Source organism: Phasianus colchicus, chromosome 5 (genome assembly GCF_987193195.1).
Source record: "Phasianus colchicus chromosome 5, bPhaCol1.hap1.1, whole genome shotgun sequence".
In the NCBI taxonomy this organism is placed as follows: domain Eukaryota; kingdom Metazoa; phylum Chordata; class Aves; order Galliformes; family Phasianidae; genus Phasianus; species Phasianus colchicus.
In genome coordinates this window covers 25,413,346-25,437,661 of record NC_143440.1, presented here as the reverse complement: position 1 = coordinate 25,437,661, position 24,316 = coordinate 25,413,346, and the positions used below count along the sequence as shown (strand labels likewise).

Genomic DNA, 24,316 nt, shown 5'->3' with positions numbered 1-24,316 from the left:
TGTAGGTAGGATTTGTGAGCTCCTGAGAATGAAAGCCTCGTGGCCCTGGCAGGGATCCAGGTGGTGTTTGGGCAGACATTGTGCAAACTTCCCCCTGCATCTCCAGGGGCAGATTTACTTCAGGATGAATGGGTTCCCGGGCCTCTCCATGTAGCGTGGACCACGTTAACCTGCATGAGCTGCCCACTGCGGCCAGACCCTTCCATCTTCTCATTAAGCAATGGGAGGCGTCACTCCCTCCTGCACAGCAATGTGATGCTGATTTGCATCAGGCTTGCTATTTTGGTCCTGGGAGCCCCAAAGTCACCAGATTAGGTTCTTTCATTGTTTTTACACAAATCCCTTTGGGGCTGAGCTGAGCTGTTAAAAATAAGGCACTAGAAAGACAAATGGTTTCCGGGGGGAGGGGGAAGGGAGAAGGGAAGAGGGCTAGGACAGCTGTAAAATGCTGTAAGGTTAAATAAAACATTCGCCTGCTTGTGTTGTTCTTCCTCATATTCCTGAAACCAAGAACGACCTGAAGAAACTGGAGGAATCATTCTGCTTGCTGTGTATGTTTCTTTCTTTTTTTTTTTTAAACTTGTTACACAAAACATTGTTTTTTCAATTTCAGGAAGTCTCTTGATGCCCTTTAGTTGATTTTGTTTTGCTTGTTATCTGGACAACTAATATTTTTTCCTGTTACGGGGAAAAAAAGATTTTCCCAAGCAGATTAAAGATGTTTTTTAAGTGTATGAATGGTGACATGGTTCACTTTCATTGCTTTGTTTATTTTTAATAATGAAAAACACCTTAATTTATCGTAGCAAGGCGTCCATCCTGGAGTAAACCTTGAATTGAGTTTTCGCTTGTTGTTTCTGCTTTGCTTGAGGCTTCTTATCTAAGAATGGGCTGTGAGCCTGTTCTCATGCTTTTGGAAAACCATGGCGTGTGACGGAGTTTTCTTTGCAGCACGTTGCTGCTGCCGGACAAGGAAAGCAGCAGCGTTTGCAAGGAGGGCCTGCTTTGTCTGGTGGCTTTGAAGTGATCTGCTTATTCCTCTCCTGGTGTATTTACGCTGGTATTGATGTAGGCAGGACAATGAGATATCAGGTTTTTGGGCTTTGCTTTTCTTCCTGACAGCTCAAAAAGGGAATATGGTATAAAGTGTGCAGGTGAGAACTCTAGCAGCTAAGTAGCCAAGGGGGCAAAAAGTTGCTGGGTTTCCAAAGGCTGTGGTGCAGTGCGATGAGGGCAGCACAGGATGGTGGCCGGTCCCTGCTGGTGCTGGTGGCCTGTGGGTCCACCAGCAAGTGAGGACAAGTGGTCATACAATCACAAAATCAATAAGGTTGGAAAGACCAAACATATCATCTAGTCTAGCCATCAACCGGTGCCTGTAGTCAATCTCAACCCTGTCCTTTAGTGCCACATCTACCCTTTTCTTGAACACCTCCAGGGATGTGACTCCACTACCCTCCTGGGCAGCCTGTTCCCATACCTCACCAGCTGCAGGTGTCAAGGAACCTCCCGGTCCCCACGGAGTCGGTGTTCGTTGCTCATCACACTGTAGGCATCTATGGTGTCCTCTGATAAATGGATGAGCAACTGGCTCCAATTACAACAAACATCCCCACTTGTCCCTTTACCCACCCACCTGGAGGAAACAGCCGGGGCTGTCCTGCCCACTGACGGCACACAGGAAGTGCATGGAGATGTTCTTCTTGGCACTGGGGCCCATGACGCTAGAGGCCTGCACGTGCCACCTGACCCCAGTGAGCTGCCTCCACTGACGGCTGCAGGTTGTTTCCTCACGTTCAGAGGAAAGGCCGGGCTGCTCCAACCTCTGGGACTGCTGTGGTTAATGTCAAGTTCGCATGAGGGACTGTATGGGAAGAAGCCAGAGTTTGTTTGCAGAGCCTGCAAGAGAGAGGCTTCCAAAATGAGAGAGTGCCTTACTCAAAATGCCTGCAAACGAAATTCAGCTTCTGCTTTTCCTGACTATCTAATAACAGAAATGGCTATGTATTTTATGCAAGTGCCTTCAAAGAAGAAAAACAAAATCTGTAAGCAGGAATACGGCACCATTTCAGCAGCAGCTAAAAGGTTCTGCATCTGGTGGTTAGAACAGCTGCACCTAGAGACCTGTTGGACAAACAGCTGGACCAGACCCAGCACAGGGTGGCTATGGCCTCGTTATTACGTTAGCCACTGAAACATGTGAGTTGCTGTGTATGACCTCTTTTCCAAATGAGGGGTGACATGGCTACTGCTATTTCTATATGCTCTGATTGCAGCAGCAGTGGAAAAGTCCTGTTCAAAACTGACAGGCAAGGGTATAAATTCCTGCACAAAGGAGGTAGAAAATATTAACAGAAGGGAGTTACGGAAAATGAGGGAGGAAGGGCAAATGCCAAAATCACATTGTGTCTATGTGTGTGTGCACAGATCTCTCCTGTGCCTCTATGTGGAAGACACTTCTGTCTGAAGGAGACACTGTGGGAAGGCAGGCCAGTGTGGATCCAGCCACTGACTGTGCCAGATACCACTGGGATGTGAATGCTATGGAGAGCCTCACCTGGGGCCTCCCCACATCTGTGGGCCCTGGGACTCTATCTGAGCTCAGTGCAGGACCTTCAGCCTCTTAACCTCCTGGTCCAAACATCCATGTCTAACTCACATGGAAGCTCACTGCCTTATTTCCTATAGCTGTCCCCTCCAGCCTTTGGATTATTTGGCAAGTGGCAGGTGTGGGAAAAAGCTGTGAAAGGAAAGATGGAGTCTGGGTGGAAGGGGAGAGGAATGGAGAGAATGTGGAGAACATAACTCAAACGGCAGCCCCCTTACTGGGGTCTTACTGCTCATACCAGTATCCAACTAATGGGTTTGCACAATGGTAGTACTTATCCTTTGAGAAAATGGATCAGTCATTTAATAGCAGGAGAACAAAGGTTGGGGGAGGCATAGCCAGCACTCCAGGCACATAAAAATTAGAAAGGAAACCAAAAAGTTTTTGATGAAGTTTAAATGTGGGCCCTGTAACAGTGCTGGGAAATGATGAAACATCCTAGGCATCCATCATTACCCTGATTTCAAGACAATAGGTCTGAGGGCCCGCTTGGTGCAGGGTTAGGTCAGCCTTTCCTGCCAACCTTGCAGCTGTGGTGAGCTATGGTCCTGAAGAGCCCCTTACCAAGGGCCCTGGGTTGACATTGTGCATATGGCAGCTGAGCTGGTAACAGGCAGCCAGCAGGTTCTTCTCACAGCTACTTGGCTCCTCCAGTTCCTCAAAACAGGCATAAGTGATGCTCTGCAGAGAGCTTGGTGTTTGCATGACCATCTTCCCTAAAGGCTGTAGAAGGGTGCCTAGGCTGGAGCAAGGATCAGCTTTTTCAGTAGTGCTCCACAACATGTTGCTTTTGCTTGCTGCTTGTGGTAAATGAGTGAGTTTGTGTAGGACTTACTGCAACATGTCCAACCTGTCCTGCTGTTCAAAACACATGCCCTGCAACCAGAAAGCAAGAGGCCTTTCAGTCGGGTCTATGGGAAGATGAGGTCGGTTTCCTTTCCTTCTTATGCCTCCTGATATGTACGCTCCATACACGTTGCTTAGAGTGCTCTGGATAGCCACCTACACAAGGCAGCGAGCAGCTCAGGAGCACAAGGGACATGTCCAGGATCATTCCTATGCTTGCTCTGCATGAGGCAGGCTGGGAGAAGCACCAGCCAAAATTTTCTCTTCCATGAAAACCACACACAGGGCTTCAGAGCTCTGTGCGCATGAGTGTGTGCACGCGTAGAGACGCAGGACGCGTGTTCCCACTTTAGTAATTCAAGAGCAACAGTGTAAATGGGCTCCCCAGGGAGCTGAAAGACACACAGCTGCAAAGCATCATTTGGGAAGAGAAAGAAAGCTAGCATGGGAGAAATGGAGGCTGCCTCTGAAGCCTTCAAAAAGCTGGTAGTATTGAACTCAGAGCTACTGTTCTCAGCCCACATATGCCTCTGATCTTATGGCAAACCCATGTGGCTGAGATCACTGATCGCAGCTGTACAGTGATGCAGTTTTTAAGTGTGCAGGACTATGGCTTATGATCTGTGAGTTCAAGTAGAAGGAAAATCTCACTCATAGAAAGGGGAGAAAGCCTCTAGCGTCTGAAATGAGAATACTACAAAAATAGTCAAAATAGCCTATATAAATAGGCTCTTTTTTCTCCAAATGTTCTTCACTGCAAAAGGAAATGTCACGTTGAGTCAACTTGTGACCCAGATGAGATGACATGTATTTGTTTATTTTACTTATGCTCCTGTTTACAGCGTTGCACTTGGTGGACATATTTTTGTGTACGCTGTTGCATTCCAGTATCACAATACATTTTTCTGCCTGCTATCTGAACCTTGGCTGGTGAACTCTGTTTCTGGGTATCACTCACATAAATTAACAAGATCTGTATTTGTGTACTTACCGACTAAGAACTCATTGCTCTGCAAATGAAACTTAATTATGCATACAGAATAGCAATGAAAGCCTCTCTGCTTTTTTTCAGCTACATGATTTTAAGAAGGAGGAGATGGGCTTGCTACCCAGACCAGTTCCAGGAAAGTGCTTTGATGGAATCTAGGCAGGGATTTTTACTCTCTGCTTTAAGGCCTGTTATACATAAGGCAGTGCGAGATACCAGTCCAAGGAATCATTGGGATGTTCCTTTCCACCCTCTGAATGTGCATTTGTTGCTCTGGACATGTCTTACAAATAGCAAATGCTATGGTCGGTGGGTTCTTTGGGCCATGGAGAGTATTTGCTGTGTACTGGTTGGCTGTTCCTGCAGTGTACTGCCTGGGTGGCATTGGTTTGGGATCCTGTGTTGTGTGCCTCACAGATAGAGCCACCTTCTAAATGTTTGCAGGTCATCAGTAGCTGTTTGTGTTGCATTGCTGTATTGCATAAGAAGCTATTTTCTCACTAGCCACCTGTATGCTTCCCATACAGACTTCACATGCAAGGGTCTATTCATGTTGATCTACACAATGGATTTCCTCTCTGAGCATTCTTGGAAATAAAGCTTTGCTCCCCAACTGTCTGTGAAGAACAAGGTTTATGGATTCCACCTAAACAAAGCAATGGTTTTAGTAGCAAGATCATTGGTTGGTATTATTGTGTTGTGTTTTGCTAGCTCCAGGTTACGTCAGCAGCACACAGGCTGCAGCTTTTATTCAAGAGTTAGCACACAAGTGCAGAAGGGTTGGCTAGGCAGAATGTTGCAGGACGGAGACCAGAGCCATAGATGGTTTTATTGCAGGAATTGGATTAACTCATATGAGCTCATTCTCTGCTCTTCATTGCATTGTGTTTGGTGGTTCCTGCAGCACAATTGCATCTAGGTTAAGCGGCATTGTTCTGAGGTCCGGTGGGGAACAATCTTGTATTGACTAAGTGAGGGGGAAGGACAGGATGATCTCATCAGCTTTCACCATTTTTGGTACCTGCGTTTCATTTGTCTGTCTATTATTTTAACTTTCTTCTCTGCCTGAAGGTGATTATTGTGCACAAACAATGAGAGAGAATGCTCCATGCAACTGTATGGCTTGGAGCTGGGAAGAAACAGTGGTCCTGTAGGACCACTTGTAAGGCCTGCTTACAAGCAAAGGGCAGCACTCATCTGGTCATCAATGTTTGTGTTTGTCAGCATTAGCTCTTTTGCTTCCCAATACCTCCACTGAACGCTGAACTCCTGAGGAGAAAAGTCCAAGTATGGAAAAGCCTGTGACTGTCCCAAGTGTCCTGCAGAACTTGGAGGACTGCATTCTCAGAATCAGTGAGTTCTGTATGAGTGTTTGCTGAACAGAGTTTGTGCTACACAAACTGCTGCAGGAGTGCATTTGGAGCACTGTTAGGATGGTCTTGGGCTTTTCTGGAGAAAACAGCACTGCTGCAGACTAGCAAAAGTGTTTGGGCTATGACAGAGAAATGCTAATGTCAAAGCAAATCCATGTCTGACACTTTTAAAATCTGGATCTTACTTTCTTTGCAGTTCACACCCAAGCACTCATTGGTTAACAGCAAAATGCAGCTTTTGCTGAACACGTTGACCACGCGTCATAGATTTGAACAAAGATCAGCTGAAAAGACTTGGTTAAGGGCCAGGAAAAATCTGCCTAGAACAGGAAAAGTAGGAAAGCATATTTTTGCAGTTGAGGTGAAAGGAACTGAAAGATCTCATTTTCTTCTCCCCTTCCTGGAAACTCCCTGAGCCCTAACAGTAAGATTCTGTCGTAGCAGCAGAAGTGTGACAATGGAAGAGTATCACCTTTCAGGAATTGCTCTTCCAAAAGCAGTGTAAGGTCTCCCCTAATGATATGGAGGAACTTTCCCACATCACTTGTTTCCAGTACTGTGTCCTTTCAGTTTCCCTTTTTGCTTTGAGTGAAAGCATCTGGAGATCTTGTATGGCAGGAGTTATGGAGAAGCTGGCAGGCAGCAGTGGGACAAAAGGGGTACGTGCTGGTCTGGCAAAGGATGGGAGTCACTGTGTGAGTGCCTAATCCATTTACATGTACTCCAAGACTGTTCAAGTTGCTGCTTGAACAGCAGATTGCTCGCCTGGATTTGTGGAGGTTCTTCCAGTCTTTCTGATGTTATTTTACAAAAAGAACCTTGTTTGCCACCAGGACTGCCTTCCTCAGTTTATATCAGTTTGTGCACGTCACTATATCATTCTTTGCATGTCGAAGTTTAGGAGCTACCTGAGTGGCTTCTTCCTCATCATACTGATTTTACTTTACCTTAATCAAGTTTTATGCAGCGTTTCCTACATACCTGTGACACTCGCTGTCTAAGGGACATGATGTGCTGGGAGATGTTCCCCTCCTGCCAGCTGATGGACTGGCGTTTGCAGAGGTCTCCTTGAAGATATGTTTTGTGAGTCTGCATTCCTCTAGATCCATGCACAGGCCAGGTGAAGGTGCTAGTGGGTCAGAGCAGCAAAGGCCCTGCTGGGAGATGGCTGGACAATGCAAAACAGTGTGAACCTGACAGGATGGAGAGTCATGCATGACTTTGTTGGTTGTAATGGGAATTGGGTGACAGAACTCTGCCCCAGGATGATTTTAGAAATATTTTTACTTTCTACTATAGCAGAAAAGTAGCCAGCTCCAAGTGGCGAGCTCCAAGGATGTACCTTCTTGCCTATTATAGGAAACTTCCTTTCTGTATCTAAAGGGGGGCCATAAGAAGGAAGAATACAGACTCTTTAGCAGGGTCTGCTATGACAGGACAAGGGAAAATGGTTTCAAACTAAAAAAGAGGAGATCTAGTTTGGATATAAGAAGTTTTTTATGGTAATGGTGGTGGGGCACTGGAACACGTTGCCCAGAGAGGTAGTGGATGCCCCATCCCTGGAGACATTCAAGGTCAGACTGGACTGGGCTCTGAGTACCTGATCTCACTGTAGGTGTCCCTGTTCATTGCAGGGGTGTTGGACAGAATGGCCTTTAAGAGTCTCTTCTAACTCAAGATGATTCTATGAGTCTAAACTACAGTGCCTTCTCATCCATTTGCAGAGGTTTATCTGCTTTGCTTTATCCAAAGACAACAAAATACTTCTGAAAGGAGACTAGTATAATCTCTGTGCTCCAGTGAGGGAAACTGAGGCACTGAGTGATGAAGTCAGTGATTCAGGGAAGCATGCGGGACCATTGCATTTGGGGCATTAGGTGCATGTAGTCTTACCAGCATGGACCCCATTGCCTGGTGCAGCAAACCCTGCCATGGAGAGGCACTCACCAGAGGCATTCCTGCAGAAATGGAGAGGCAGGTTTCCTTGGGGCTGAGTACAAAAAACACTCTGGCAAGGAGCAGTAGGTGGTGTTGCAGAGAAAAGCTTGTTTGTGCCAAATACATTGGAGAAATTATTTCGGAATGTTCATTGGTGTGAAGATATGGCCCCAAAATAGAGAGGAGCAGAAGAACTGTAGCGATGTTCTGGGTACGTGCCAGCTGTCTGCATTAGAGAGAAGGGTGATGGAGCAGGAAGGAACATGGGTGCATTTACTCCTCCATATTTTTCCTTGAATCTCTTTGAAAAATCCTGCTATAGATGACAGAGTTTCCCCAACGAAGGGTGGGTGGAAGATGCTGGGTAGGAGATGAAGTCTTTGGACTATATGGAGCATAAAAAAAACCAAGTAAATCCAAGGGATTTGGGCGATACCTGAACCCTTTTCTCTTTGCTCAGGGAGGATCAAGGCATGCTCTGGATGCGGGTATGCAGAAGGGATGTCCAGCTACCTAGCAGTTCTGTGCTAGGCACCAAAAGGAGGAAGGAGCAGGGAATAGGGTTTGCAGCCCCTGGTCTCCTTCCTCCAAACTCCCCTGAACACATGGTCCCCGGCAGCACGATGCTGCAGCTGCTACCAGAAGCGCGGGCAAATCTGATAATGGGATGGGGGTGGAAAGCAACTCAAGAATAAAAAGAGCTCTCTGTAATGTGTGGGTTACTCTCTGAGAGTGGCATTGCTGTTCTCCCAGGCAGCAGCAGGCCAAGAGGCACATTGGGCAGGCAGGTGACCAGGAAGCAGAGAACTGCCTGCTCCAGCAGAGATAGGGATGCTGTTTACAATAAAAGAGGGAGGGGCTGAAGAGAGGGCACTGGGGAGATCTCCATGGAGACACTTCGCCTCCTGCAATGGGTGCCTTTGGGGATTGGCACCAGGTCCTTTGAAGAAAAACGCCTTGCATGGGCATGGCAGGATGCACGTTGACTGCAGCAAGGTGAAGCTTTCCAGGCCTGCTGTTCAGCAAAGAGAAAATGGCACTGAAACATGGCTAAGGTTGGGATCCAAGCCATAAAAGCCAAGATATTCAAAAGATGCAGGTCAGCTGTTTGCTTTCGGAAGGGGCCCAGTGTTCAGGTGGGAGCTTTCATAGGGGAAAGCAGGGAGAGGAGGCTGTATTTCCCTGGGCTGAACACAGAAGCTTTCCTCCTCCTTTCCAGGCTGCTGTTCTCCCCCTGATAAAGTGCTAGCTACATGATTTTAGAAGATGATGTGACATGGAGCAGCAGGTCCTATGGGGCCAAGTCTGAGCTGTGCTGCTTAGGCATTTTGGATCGTCCTGCTTAAAGAAGGCTGGGATGGAGGAACTCAAGGCTGAGGTTTCCAGAGGTACCTTTGAACTAGAGCAGGAGGGAAAAGGGAAGTGACAGCATAGAGATGGATTTTTCATCTTTTTGTCCTAGAGCTGGGGTGTCAATAATGGGTATGATGAAGTGATGGTATGTGTTGTGCTCATGTGCCAAGTAATGCATCACAGACATGGAAATCACCGATTCCACCTAGCATAAACAAAGGAAATAGAGAAGTGATTTACTGTAAAATTAATAAAAATGCAATCCATCTAAAAAGGGAAATGCTCAGACCACACTTTGGACTTTGGGGAGAGTCAGTAAGACAGAAATGGGAGTGGACCGGAGAAAAAGGTTTCTCTGCAGCCATGAGGGTAGGACTGATTCATCCATTGCCATCCTGCCCTGTGGTCTCTCTTTCCAGGGAATGGCCAGCAAGCCCAGGAGAATAGCCCTGGGGAAAGCTGGTTGTGCTTCATGCCTCTGTGCGCACAGCCACGGAGAACCACTGGTTTGGGAGCGCTATTGTCATCTGGGGATGCATGAGATCACGGAGCTGCTGGCTTTCTTGAGAAACTCCCTCTCCTCTTTTATCCATCAATTTCTTTCTTCTGAGTGAGGCAATATTTCTCCAGATGAGTTCCAGCAGAAATCAAAAGGGGAGCGCAAAGCCTTGAGAGAGAAAATATTTAATTAAATCATAGTTTTTCATTAACTTGGCTGAATGGTATATAAGTGTAGACTGGGTTATTTGCAAGATTGAAAAGAGAATGTGCTGAGATGGGCAACAGAGTTTAACTGTTTCTCCTAACATATGATACACAATTTTTCAGGAGAAAGGTGCTGCTGTCATTTAAATCAAGTCTGGTTGATATTCAAGTCTGGTGTCCAAAGGAGAATTACAGTGTTGAGGCTAAGTCATTTCTGTCTCTAATTGGATAGTTTCTTGGTAGCAGGAGGTAAATGAAAGAGTGTGTATTTGTTTAAATGAGCATAAGACAGATAAGGATCAAGGAGGAACAGCGGTGGCACTGAAATCAGTCATTTATGTCCCTTTTAACAGGAGACTGACACTTCATCATCCTTCTCTTTGCATTTCTCTGACTCCCGCCATCTAAATTCCAACCCTTACCATTGTCTTCAGCAGCTCTCTTGCCTCATAGAAACTAACTGGTCAGGATAAAATACAAACACATAGGCACACACAAGAGAAATCACCAAAACCCAGATCCTTTCCTTGCATTGGTAATGCCTGAGGCTAGAGGACGATCAGAGCTTATCCTTCCTGCTGTTCTCTAGTTCGAAGCTTCCCCAGGCCCCCCATCACACAGCAACTGTCCACATAGTATTCACAAGGGAATTTCCTTCCAGTCCCAGCTGTGGAGTCTGTCAGGAGTGGGACATTAGCACCAGTGGAGAGATGGTCAGAGCAGAAGCAGCAGTGGGAGGTGCCCTTGAGATTAGAATGGCATTTGGAGAGCGTTAGATTTGACAGTCATGTTATATAGCTCAGGTGTCCCATGATTTTCAAGTGTTATCTTTTAAATCTCCAGCAGATCTTCATTCTTACCACAAGCACTGTCCTCTAGGCTCTTCCCCTTTGGCCTATTGTGAAGAAAAGCTCCATGGGGGACAGAGAGGCATGAAAAAATGGCTAGATTTGAATGGCTAGGCTATTTCATGAGCAGAGCCAAGCAAGAGCAATAGACCATGCTGATTCACTGCAAAGGCATGACCCAGGAGATCTACTCACCAGTAACCTGAATTACTGATCCGCATTTCCCCTGAAGAGTCACTTTTCTGAGCTCCGGGATTGCATAAAACCTTCAAAAGTGACAAAGTTATGTAAACTAAATGATTGATAGACCAAAGAATATTTAAGTTATTTTCAACATTGTTTCTTCTGTGAAGTGATGCCAGCCACTAACATAGCACAACTTCTTCTGAAAATGCTGGATACATGCCTGCTCTTACTGGTTTTCCACGCAGCTGGAAAAAACTTCATTGAGTGGAAAAGTCCCTGGGCAGGCAGCTTATATCAAAATAGATCCTCTCTAGACAACCTATGAACACAGTCTGACTAAATCTTAAAGGTCTTTTCCAACATTAATGATTCTATGGTTCTATGAACATGTACATCTTTGGAGATTTTTCCAAACACAAGACATACCTGGAGAAAGTGCTTTGTGGGGGACCCAGCAGTGCTTGCTAAGAGTTCCTCAGCAAAGGTTGAGGAAGAACTGGGCTGATCTTTTCTGAAACCATTTCCATAAGTGCCTTGGCATTGTGCTGGCAGAACATCTGAGCTCATTTCTTCTCTTGAAGGACATCTTTGGTGCTTTGAAGGCAATCTGCTCCCCATCCAAAAGGTCTCCTTGCTGCTCTGTGCAGTCATGCTGAGGTCCTCTGAGATCACCCACACTAGGACTTTGGTCTCATGAAACATCCCATAGCTGTATAGGGAAGGTGGCAACATGGATGTGAGCTTCCTGCTTGCATCACAGAGATGCAAGCAGGTCTTGGGTTCACTGCGCCTCCTCCAAACTATGGGTAGCCTGGCCCGAAGGATGGATGTGTGCTGTGGGAACAGAGATGGCAGGATCTACTGTGACTGCAGTTGAAGACATGACCCTGGATCCCCATGCATGTCCTGCCCTGCGAGATGCTGGGTTGCTCATGCTCAACCTGTAGGGAACTGCTTCCAGCAGATAGGATGATTCATTAAAGCCCTATTTTTATTTTATTTTCTTCTTTGTTTTCAGTGCCCACAATACCAGATACAGTTTTGTCAAAGCATTTTGATAGCTCCGTAACCCAGAGAGTCTTGAAGAAAAATCTTTGCTAGTTCAAAACAAAACCATTGATTCTGAGGCACAAGGGAATACATGGAGAGGCTATATTTAGTAGTCCTAATGTATTGTAGTGGTTTTGTTCATTTAAATGTAATTTGGCATTAATTATCATTTCTGCACATAGCATGGAAAAATGGATGCCAGGATTCTTTTTCAGTACAGAGAACCTTAGATTAATTGACCAAAAATTGCTGCTTGCACATAATCTTTTATTTCCAGACCATCATATTTTCTAAAAACATACACAGGGCCCTGCACTGAATTCTAATGGCTCCAGACTAGCTCTTGTAATGAAGCTGAGATGGTCTGTTGAGCAAATCAACTATTTAATCAGCCTGTTACAAGAAACTACACTGTAGTGTGATAAATTCACCATCTGGTCACTTACTGCTCCACACATCTGTATTGTATTATCAGTTTAGACCGTAATGGTGGGATTCATCCCTTCTTTGTTTAGTGAATAGGTGTTTAGTCTAAGTCATGCTTCCTGGTAATCCATAGAGGCATCTTCAAAGAGCAGTTTAACCTCTCCTTCACTTGCTAACACCATTTATCTTGGGATAGGATGAATTATCCTTTAGAAACACTTCTTTTCCTCTGCATTGACTTTAGAGAGTACAAGGACTGGCCTAGACCAGGCAGCATGGGAATAAATGGGCTTGTATCAACATCTTCTCTGGCACTGAGTGCAGTGAATGTAAATAGGTCTGTTAATATCTGCAGAGAAAAATGCTTTATATGGACCTAGCTAGGTTCACTGCAAAAACTGAAAGCGTACAGCAAGCAACCTAAAGGCTTGTTTTAGATATTCATTAAGAGCTTAGCTCTCAAACTCAGTGGGAAGAGCCTCACTGATTTCTGTCCAGGGCTTTCCCAGCTTCCAGGGATGCTGGGCACTCCCTGTTCAGCTGTTGGAGGAGGGGGGTTGCCTATATGAGTGTTTAGGACCAAGGAGTCTGAATTTGGCCCCATTGTGGAGTCATTTCCTGGCAGTTTTCCTTTTGTTGTGTCTCTCAATGCAGAATATCTCCTCAATTTTCTATATTTACCTTCCTTCCCTCCTTTTGTGGAGTGCATTGTATAAGACCCTGCCTATGACAATGTCCTTTTTTTTTTTTCCCCAGGAAATGCTCTGAGCATCATACCATAGTCATTGCTGTTTGGTGCAATTAAGTCATTTTGAGAGAAAGGTTTCACAACACATGCAGGGCTGGCTTCACCTGGGGATGGTCAGCCCTGTTGGGGATCTACAACCAGAGGGCACATGGGGAAAATCCTCTGCAACCCACACAGAGCTGAGGTCTCCTCAGCAGGAGAAGTGGAGTTCCTCAGAAGCAGCTGGAGTCAGTGCTTCCCCAGAAGCATGTTGTATGGGAAGTCAGATTACCTGGAAAGCACACAGCTCTGAGCACTTACAGCTGTTGTTTTTCTGGCTGTCACAGTACCACCTAGTAGGAAAAAATTGCCGCAGTAAAATTCAACAATGGCTTTTCATAAGAAAAGTTTGATTCTTGCTTTCCATTGCTGTTGGCGAACTAACAAACAAAATAACTTGGCAATATCATTGATCCTTAGAACCAGCAAAGGCAAGAGTGAATACTGGGTCCATGAGCTTGACTACTAGGGATCTTGTCTTTGGGCATCAGAAGGCCTTCAGGCAAAACTAATAGAGGAAATATATGGCATGTGAGCTCGGCCATAATGAGAATCTTACTGAGCTCATATGGCTCATCATAAAGAAGTTCTCATCCTCCAAGGAACACCTGTGAGAAAGCCTCACATGACCATGACTGCTCCTTCCCTCTGTGCATTGGCCCTGCCCATGCTGGGTGCTGGCTCTGGCAGTGCCAGGCAGCTCTCAGAACATTTCAGATAAGATTAAATAACACAGGCCATTGGAAATGCAGAATTCTCTGTGAAGGTGGTGACTCTCACGCAGCCCCCAATTTCCATTAAAGGAAACTTACAGTTTCAAAGTGATACTTGTCCTACAGAGCACCATGCAAGAGTAAGAGTGATCTGCTACCTAGACTGGATGGAGATCCTGGAAAAAAAAAAAACAAACCTTCTTTCCATAGATAGATCAAACTGGAGTTATGTTGAACCTCGTTTACACTGAGTGATCCATTTCATGAAACTCATGGCAGACTAGCACAAGATCTCCTGCTACTAAAGCAGACAGTAGCTGCTCTTCCTTGTTTCAACAGTCTAAGATGTTACATCTGCAGCTGTGTATACATTTCAAAATTTGGCCTGTCATTCTTTATCTGAGCCCATCTGCTCAGATGTGCTGACCTGGGTTCCCACTAGGGACGTACACCCCACAGCTGGTGTGGGATGGAGCTGCCCACATACAGGGCTTCCACTGGCAGAACCACTTGCATCCAGGCTATAGGAGAAATCAATCTATTCCAATGAAGCTAAACAAAGGGAGCTTCTGATGCAGCTGAAAACAAGAACTAGCCTACTTTGTTTGGAGAAACTCAGAGGCTGAGGTATTGGCTTGTCTCTTGGTTTTCCATCTGGATCAGCGAACTGAGCTGAAATGTAGCTTCCCTATGAGAAACTGCCTTCTTCTGCAACCCCAACAACAGCAAACTGAACAATGCTTTGCATTTGTTGCCAAATGTTATTGTAGAACAGTTTATTCTTGTCTCTGTGAATGCACTGGCCTTCTCCATACTTCCGCAGAGCACGTTCCCTCTACTAGCAATGGCACCAGCGCCATCACAGGCTGCCCATTGTTTTAGCACTGTGTCATCTCACTTCTTACAAGCAAGACTTGGTGTGATGATGCAATAAGAATACATAAGATGCTGGTGCAGGGAGCCTGTGCTACCTCCTGAGCAGCCTTCCCTGTTCTGGTGCCCAGCACTCCAAGAAAACCAAGCACCAGTGCTCCTCAGAGCACACCCAGGTGGCTGGTCAATGCTGCATGCTGGAGAAACACCAGCTTTCCTACCCCTTATGGATTTCTCAGCAAACCCAGTTTAAACTCAAAATGAGTCTGTCAAGAGTGATCTCAAAAAGCTAGCGGCTCTCTAGATAGGCCAGGGAAGTTTGTAGCTTGTTCTCATAGAAAAGTTACTGATCATGGACAAAAGTACTTACATTGATTGTGAATAATTCACATTGCAAAAAAATTGAATTTCAGCCTGATCAGTACCTCAGCCAAGTCCTGGACTCTTCTCTAAACAACCCTCTGAAATTCCCAAAGCCATGCTGCCTGAAACTAGCACTTCACCATGTGACCTCTGTGGACTATGGTAATAGTAGGCACAGGGCCACTCTGATGCAAGTTCCGCGAAACCTCAAACCATTTCTAAACTTCCATATTGATATATTTCCTTGTTCCAGTGGTGCATAAAAGAAACAAAGCCCAGAAAGCCCCTATCTGGATTTTTCCTTGCTCCCTTGTGAGACTTAAGTCTGTCATGTTTTCTGTTAGCTCAGCGCCTGTACTGCACATGGGTTCTGTTGAGCATCTATGAAGATATGCCCACCATTTGCTGGCAGATGCTTTCAAAACCAGTGAGGGAGTAGCTGAAGACAAATTTCACCATGCTAAGTTTGTAGGGATTTCATCGCAATTACAGATTTCTCATTTTTCTTATTATCTGCACGCGTGAACAGTTGTCCCCATTATATTTTAGTCCAGTTTGGTTTCTTGGGATAGTACTTCATCAGCATTACAATGCAATAGGCTAACTCTCATCATCCCCTTGTCCCATGTGTTTGCTGGTATTTCACACCTTTCTGCTTGCACAAAGTAGCTCTGATGCTGCTGAGTGCACTCAAAGGAACACTCTTCCTGGACAGGGATTGTTTTGGGATGCAGTTCCCACACAAAGCTTCCTCTTCTCTGCTGCATAGCAGACAGCCGCATCTTTTGAGTCTTGCTGTCTCAGAGTAGAGAGAATAACCTATGCAAACATCAGCACAAGTTGTTACTAGTCTGGTTCCTAAGAATTTTTGCCCAGAGTTTAAAAAAAAGCACAAATCCTGCAGATTTGCTGTGAGCCTGCTCCTGGGTGGGCTCATACACTCGTAATTCAGCCACTACTATCTTTCAGATATCAGTGCCAGACCTTTAGCCTTATCTCTTCCTTCATACATCTGGGTTTCTCTTCACGCTCTCAGTTCTTCTTTGGCCCATCTCCTTTTCCATTTGGAACAACATTTCTTCATTTTTATTCCTCACTTCCCACTCAGGGGTACCTCAGCTGGAGAAGTAACACTCCCTCCTGGAGTATGTACACGAGCGATGCCACAGCCACCTCGTGCTGCTGTCCTCTTCCTCTGGGCACCTGCTCATGGTAACTTGGCCAGGTGGAAGCAGATGTCACAGGGAAGCCACGGGGTGGACCCTGGCTGGCAGAAGGAAGTGCTGGAGTAGTGCAAGAGACAGATGTTGTTTGCAAACAAGAGTCTCTGGAAGCCAAGCATACAACAAGCAGCAGGGGCACTGCATCTGCCTCATTGCGTCCTCTTCTGTCTGCCAATAGACCCATGGGACCCAGGGCCTTCTCAGTGCAGGGACTCATTTAGACCTTCCCCTCATCATGTCTCAAGCCAGCAATTCTGTTGTCCCTTTCATCCTCTCCCTGCTCAGCCAGTCCTGAAGAGTTTTTTTTTTTTTTTTTAAATTTTAGCTGTTTTTTTTTGGAATAGATGGAAAAGTGTTAAAGGTTTGCAGAACTTTCTATGTTTTTAAGTTCCTTCTCTCCCCCATAATATACCTCAGTGGATATGTTTGAGTTAAAAAAAAAAAAAAAGCCTTTCACCAGAGCCCAAAATAGCAGCCCACAGAGAGAATTCCTCAGTGTTAGCAGTACACAATACTGTGGTTACAGTTAGCACTGAATGCATGATTTGGGATTATTACTCAAGCACACTTACACTGTATTACAGTTTACCAGGCAAACCTAGATGCCCTTGTATTTAATACATTTCTTAGATAAAACCACATTAAAAGATTAAAAGTACTGGATTCTACTTTTCAGTTGTGAAGAGTTCCTACTCAGTCTTGCTTCCCAGCAAATGTGGATGCTTAAATCCACTTGTAATGCTATAATGTGATGGAAAGTACAGCAATAATAGTAGAGCAGCACAATCCTAGGCTACAGCAAATAAGAACAAGCCCAAACACAGCAGCCATAGATGCAGAAACATGCATAAACAAAGGAAGAAAAACTACTTACCCTTGGAAGGTCCTTACTAGGCAGGGATCCCTATCAAGATACCCTCAACTCCACTGCCATTCCTTATATGAGGTCTGGGAAGGGGTGGATCCTGGCTCCAGCCCTCCCAGTCACTCAGGTGCATTGCATACACCTGAGCTCCCTTGGGTTGGCCCTGCCTTTCCCTCAGGTGCTCAATCACTGGTTCAGGCTGTGACCTAGCATTTCTGCTACACACTCCCATCCAAAGAAGCTGTGCAGTGCTAGCTAACCACAGGCCAGGAGTTGTACCTCCTATCCACGTGCTTTGGACGTGTCTTGCTGAGTCTCAACCACGCACCAAAGTGGACCCCATCCTGAGTGTGGGTGTTGTAACAAGACGTATGAACTGAGATAGAATTTCTCCTGGAGTTTTCCCAGCCTGCTGCTGAGCCCTAATTGCTCCCAGCAGACTTCAGTGCCTTAGAGATACTGCCACGGGCAATGCTGGGGCATCTGTCTGTGTGTCAGGGAAATCAGAGTGTCTGGTATTTGCTGCTGAGGTTGTCTGTCTGCGGCACTTGGTTGCTCTCATCACGTGGCATTGCTTCTGTTCCCTGAGCAGAGGTCTTGGTGAGCTTTCTCAGCAAGACTTCCCAGGTTTTTTAGGCTTATAAATTTGTTTCCTTGAAGGATAATACCCACAGCATCAGTCTGGGAATGCTCTCCTTAGCAGAACTCCATTACAGTACTCTTTCCAAACTCCATGAGGGCTCTGTGCCAACTAAAACAAACTCAAATTAAACCCAAATCCTACTCTTTCTTTTTGCAGCCCTTTCCAATGAGGAAAGATGAGATGCACAGTGTCTCCCAGGGCTGCTGGTTCCTCGAGGCTCCTTCCTTCCCTCCTCAAAGGCTGGGTGCACTGAGCACAGGTGCCTGGTGCATGGGGCCGGCGTGCTGCTTTGCCGGCCTGTGACAGACAGGAAGCCTTTTACTCTAATTAGCTACTACAGAAGCTTGGCACTTCTCCTCAGAGCGGCTTCCCCACTGATCAGGAGCACGTATCCCGCTCTTCCTTCTCACCTCGCACGTCCCTGCCACCGCGGCCTCCCGCTGGGCCATGGAGGCAGGGCTGCACAGCACGTTGCTGTGAGGAAGCGGGTGGGGGACACGCAGAGACGCAAACATGGGGTTCTGGTGTGTGCAGGGCTTTCTTCCAACTTGGCCGTGTTTACCTCCTGAGCACGAGTGGTTTCTGTCCCCTGCTCCCCCGCTTCAGCCAGGCTCACTGCGCCTTTGTCTGGTTAATCGCTCCAACCCTTTGCAGGGCTTCCTGGGGGCTCTTTGGCTGCCGGGTTATGAAGACCCATGAGTTCATTGTTTAAATTAAGTTCTTCTATATGGAAACACCACTGGTTTCCCATATGGTCTTGGCAAACCCACCATCCGCTCTCCACCTAAATTAAATTTCACTAATTGAATTAGTTACCATTTTATCAGCTGCCGCTTTGCAGTAGTTTGCGAACCCCCAGGGGCCCGGGCCACGCGCAGTCAAGAGCTTCCCCACCTTGCTCTCTCATTTATCATCGTGACAACACGCAGCGCTGGGAGAAGCGGGGGGGTGGAGAGTGCCCTGCCCTCCCCAAGCATCCCAGCCATCTCTGAGCATCCTAATGATTGACCTCTGCTAGCAAAGCAGCCCTGCGCTGACCTCCGGCTGCTGAAAGGAAGCATTCTCCCCTTTGTACAAATCCCCCTGCGACCCTCGTCCTGAATGCAGGACTGTCAGAAGGGAAGCCTCACACGCGGGCAGCAGCGCCCCGGGACCATGCAGTTTCCATATGCCAGGGGACTAATAGCGACAGAGCCAGGCTCGGGGATCACACCACCCTGGTGAGAGAGGGAGAGGGGCTACGTGGAAAGGGATGGCCTGAAATTGGTCTGCCAGCATCTGGCAGTGGAGCATGAAGCGTGTCACCTGTTCCATTCCCTTCACAGGCACCGGGGGCTTCGCTATTGTTGTACCCCATCCCCCAGCCTGGCAGGATTCTGCAGCAGCACAGTGGATGCTCCCAGCACTGGTGCTTCTGGTGGGATGCAGCCAGGTAAGAGTCTCTGACTCTGATAGCCAAAGTTAGCTTCCAGGATAACCTGTGACCTGATTCTCCCCTGTTGGTTTGTGATGCAGAAGACACGACATGCCCACAAAGAGAAAGAAGCCAAACTGGAGGAGGAAGCTGCTATGCCAGCCTTCAAAAGGGACAGCACCCTCCTGCCCACAGCCACCCACATTCTTGCCTTTCCAGGGAGCATGCTTGAGAATGAAAACAAAAACCTGTTAAAAAGTGAACAACGCTGAATGCGCATTTCACTGAAGCCTGGCTTACACCCAACATATCGTATGTCCTTGATAAAACACCATCTCCTTTCAGAAAACTCTTGAGGATGTTGGAATATCTAGAAAAGAACAGACTCCGCAGTACTGTCCAGACCTAATGCTCAATCAATGGCTGATGCTTTACTTTTAGTAGTAGTGATCAATGCATGCCTCATGACCAGTTTTAATATTTCTTCAAGAATGCATACACAGTAACAAATGAGTCAGAAAGGTTTTAGAATGGATTCTTGGATAGGAAATAGGATTTCTCTGAACTGATTACTGGTTTTACACTTGAGAATAGTTTTGTAGAATTTTACCCAACTTTATGGTAAGCCTCTCCTTTTTTCTCTGTAAACAGCCTTTAACAAAGATGTGGTGTTGATTTTCACAGCAGCTCATGACTATATTAATGAGGTTAATGAGATGATAAGAAAGAGCTGTGACAGCATGTAAAATGTCTAGCACTCATCAAGACACTACCAAAGTAGAATTGCTGAAGTCTCAGCATGGCTTAGAGATATGATCTCCAAAATGTTGGGGGTTAATGTGGAAGAGTCTCAGCTAGTGCAGGGTTCAGAGAAGCAGCTGCATCACCAGCCTGGATAGGGGGTGGAAGGAAGGAGCAGGGAGGGGAGGGCACTTGGAGAGGGAGGTCCTGTTGTGGGGTGCTGTGTGGGAGTGGCTAGGACCTGAGTCATATAGGGGACGAGGTGTGGAATGTGTACTCTGGGTGCTGCTGGGGCATTTAACCAGGCTGCCTTGCAAGACACTGTAGTGAGCCAGAGATGGAGATGGTCTGCAGATCCCTCACCTGCACCACCTTCAAGCACACAGCATTCAACAGGCTAAAGTGATACTGGCCTTAGGCATACTCTCTGGATACCTCAGATGCATTTTGCTAGGCCTTTGCTGTAATCCCGCTCTGTCCTTGTCCATGCAGAACTGATCTTGAGCAATCCTCCAATGTTTACTTTGCTTTTCAAAGACAATGGAAATTTACTCCAAAGCTTTACCTCATCGCTGCTGGAATGCTTGTGGGCAGCAGCATTTCCAGCGCCATTCTGCTTCTTCCTCTGTCTGACTCCTCCTGTACTAGAGGCAGCTGGCTTTGCAGCAGTGTTACTTTTCTCCCATTTCACTTGAACCTCTTCCCTCCAGGAAATCTAATTCACATCTTCTTTTGAATTTGCATGAAGCAGAACATTAGTCATAGAAACCTCCAATCCTCCATGCTTAACAAAACTCTCCTTTTCCACGGAGGAATCATGTGTCTTCCTGCTTGTCAGACATGGATGCTGACACCAGGAGGTTCATCCTTCTCCTGGCCTGGCTGTTGAGGACACAGAAGCTTGCATCATCTGCAAGAGGAAGATGATTCTTTAGTGTCAGTTTCTTTAAGACCATACAGGCAATGCAATGTCCTGGCACTCTTTATAGTAGGCACAACAGCCCACCACACACCAATACTGAACACAGTTGTATGGTTTCATTTACGAAAGAGGTACTTTTGTGCTGTCTAGAGAAAGCATATCCTTTTCTACTAATATCACCCATGGTTCACTTTTTGGCTCATCTTTCTCTAAGGCTATTAGAAGGGAGGCTCTGAAACTAATTTGTATTTTCCCTTGGCTACCAAATTCTTTGGGTTTAAGCATGCTGTTTTTCCAATCTATGGCTGAAGTGCATGAGTTTTAAGGTCATTAATAGATAATTTCATGATAATTTTACATTTTGCAATAGCATGATGAATCTGAGGCTAACATTTGAGAATGGTGCACTGGGGGAGCACAGAGAGGGTGCGCTCCTCTGAGCTACAGTGATGGGAATCACAATGGAGGATTGGATTCAGCTCTGCTAGCTGTGCCTGGAGATGCTGAAGGAGAGTGGAAAATTACAGATGGGTCAGACATAAGCTAGAAGAATAAAAAATCTGCAATATGAAAATATGGGCTTTTGAGTTCAACAAGTGCTGTACTCCATGAAAATGGTTATGAAGCGATTTTAGCTTTGCTGGTAAAAATCTAGATCAAAAGAAAGTAGCTGATACCAACGATTCTTTTCTTTTAGTCAACAGGATTCATATACTTGTCTGGCTGAAGGTTTTAGAATTGAAAATTGGAAAAAAATGTTCAATTATTAAGAATAAGCATAGCAACCCACTTCATTTGAGCAATCTGGGGAACTACAGTGTTATTCATAGATTACATTCCTTTCAGCAGCAGGAGAAAAAATCATCAATCTTTTTTTTAAGAACAGCATCACAGTAATTTGTATGTCCCTATCAAGCAAAAGCAGATGATTTATGCATGTTTTGAAAATGATTCTGTGCCTGGTGACTGCAACCACAGAAGAGGAGACTCAGAAGATCTCTTGTATTGCTCTGTGATTTGTTTCATTCCTTCTTGAACAAAGGTATTCAATTGGGTTGAAGTTAGATTCCACAGCAGCCTGGAATATGGTGAAGGCCATTTCATACTTTCAGGAAGAATATGTCTTATGCAAAGCCAACCTGCAGAAATTCCTCTCTTCTGTTGGCTCTTAGAGCACATGCTCAGCACTGTACCTGAAGCAACAGAAATGAATGGCCAAAAGTGACTACCTGTAAGTCTAACTAGTAAGGTCTTCAACCAGGAGAAAAAGCTATTGTTGTGTTCTGTTTCTGTGTTCCTCTGAAATTTTCTTTTTCCCTATCACCTACTAGTTTTCATTAGTTTTCACCCCATTCTGTCTCTCCTACCTGGCTGATGGATACAGATTTGGGGAAACACTCACATATCCTTGCACTAAGACAAGCACTACAAGAATGGGAAAGTTCCAGGAATAGGAAATCTGGTATTACTCAATAAATATTTAATAATGAACACCCCCTTAAGCCTTAGAAAAAAAACACATTCATCGACCTTTTTGGTAGAAAATAATTAAGTAAAGTACAGATTATTTGAAGACGTTTGATGTCCCTCTCCAGTGTGAGTACTGTATTTATTTACTGGAATGTCCAAGGCTCAAGCTGAAATGAGGGAACAAAAGAGCGGGGCTTTCCTCTGCACAGGCTATAAAGGAAAGAAGTCAAGTGTCTTTGCATTGTGCAACACATGCTTTCTGTAACTTTAATCGAAATGTTAGCGGGGAGCGGGTGGGGGCCACTAGATTGTGTTGATGCAACATTGCTTTGAGAAATTCCAGTTCCTGAAGCTCTTAAGAAAAGCATTCACCCTGAGGAGGGGGATGGGTTGGCAAGGAAGGCCTCTTTTTCTCAAGAATTCCCATTTGGAACACGTTACTCTTTTGCAACATGCGACGTATAAACTTTGTATAATGATTAGATAGAGTGCAAAAGCTAAATCTGTTTGCATTTGATTAGACTGTTGTTCTACTGACAGTGCAATAGTTTTTAAGAGAAAGCATGTCCCTTTCTGTAAAAATGAACTGGTTTGCAAGCGGGATGGAAGAATGATCATTTGAACTCTAAATTATACATCTGATTTTTTACCTTTTTGCCAGTTTCACTTTTATAGACAGGTTGTCAAGTCATAAGGCTAAGAAGTGATTATTTCAATCTGCTAGCTTTCTGGTGATATCCGTGCTAAACAAGGCACAGACTGGGATGTAATGCTCCTGAAGAAAAAGGAAAAAAATCCCACACAAATATAAATAGTTAAATGCAGAAGTGAAGCACTGTACATAAGCTGACACAAAGGTGCATAGAATCAGACAGATTGGCCCCACGTAGGGATTCCAGTATGATCTTCTAGGTCCTTCTCCTATATTTGTCTTTCAGTCTTAAGCCATAATCCTCAAGCTTCCAGGTATTCTTCCCACGTGCAAAATGCTTCTTGGAGGTGTCACATCAAAATCCCACTGTCCAGATGGCTGCTGGACCTGGTCTCCCTGAGAAGCCTCTTCCCATGTAACTCAGTGAGGCTCTGGAGAAGACATGAACAAATATATTTCTCAGGATTTTATGGCTGGGGCTCTCCCAAATAAATTTTTAGGAATTTTTCCTTCTTGGGTGAAAACTATGATTCACATTTTAGATAGGAATGAACTAATTGGTGTTTTTTGAGCTGAAATTTCTCTCAGAATAATCTGTCATCTGTCACATGACAGTAATCTGTCATAATCTGTCAGGAAAAAGTCCAGCACTAGGAGGATAGCATGAGCAATATTTTAAATTCTGCACTCTCTTAAACTTGTCGTTCATCTTCATTTCCAAAATGAACCGTATGCTCATTGCTGGTTTTGCCAATATACTGAAAAGGTGTGGCTTCTATGGAAAAATTAGCATTTTACCTGGATGATAATGTTTACCCTTGGTCTCAAAAATAGTCACCGACTTCTGAGCCCACTAGAGAATCAAAATCTGTGAATTGTGAAAAATACTGCTTTTTGATAAAATCAAGACTTCAAGAATAGAGGTCACTTTTCCAATGATTCCTAGATAATGTGGTGAAAGGACCCTTCAGGACAAAGGTAATCCAGAAGCAGCTCAAGGAGAGACTTGGCTGCCTTTCCAGCAGCAGTCACCTGTGAATAGTATCTTGAGATTTCCAGGAGATGGGAAAGCTATGCAGCTGCTATGTCAACAATCCAGGGAACTTCCCTGGGACTCCCTGCAGAGTTTCATTGAAGTTCATTGATTCCCTCTCCACAGAGCATTCCCTGATGCTCCTTAGCATCCTCATTATACAAGACTGTTGGTTTTTTTTGGGGGGAAGTAAGGAGGGATTTAGAAAATGCTAGGCACTGACGCTTGACTACCCTTTTTAACTTAGATTGTAACATTTTACCTTTTATATATATATAAGTAATTTTTTTTTCTTC

General features: G+C 45.3%; 1 long non-coding RNA gene across 3 annotated transcripts; it reads right to left on the bottom strand.

Annotated features, from left to right (window-relative positions):
* Positions 1–7,515: 7,515 nt before the first annotated feature.
* Positions 7,516–17,503, bottom strand: LOC116229027 (uncharacterized). 3 transcript variants are annotated; one of them, XR_016466867.1, is made up of 5 exons: positions 17,155–17,503; positions 13,341–13,997; positions 11,272–11,679; positions 10,855–10,925; positions 7,516–9,773 (listed from the first exon to the last, which is right to left on the bottom strand). It is a non-coding gene; the product is annotated as an uncharacterized LOC116229027 (long non-coding RNA). The 3 variants fall into 3 exon arrangements; XR_016466868.1 differs by lacking the exon at positions 17,155–17,503 and having other exon boundaries at positions 7,517–9,773; positions 13,341–13,401; positions 13,921–16,597; XR_016466866.1 differs by lacking the exon at positions 17,155–17,503 and having other exon boundaries at positions 7,518–9,773; positions 13,341–16,597.
* Between the last annotated feature and the right edge of the window lie 6,813 nt (positions 17,504–24,316).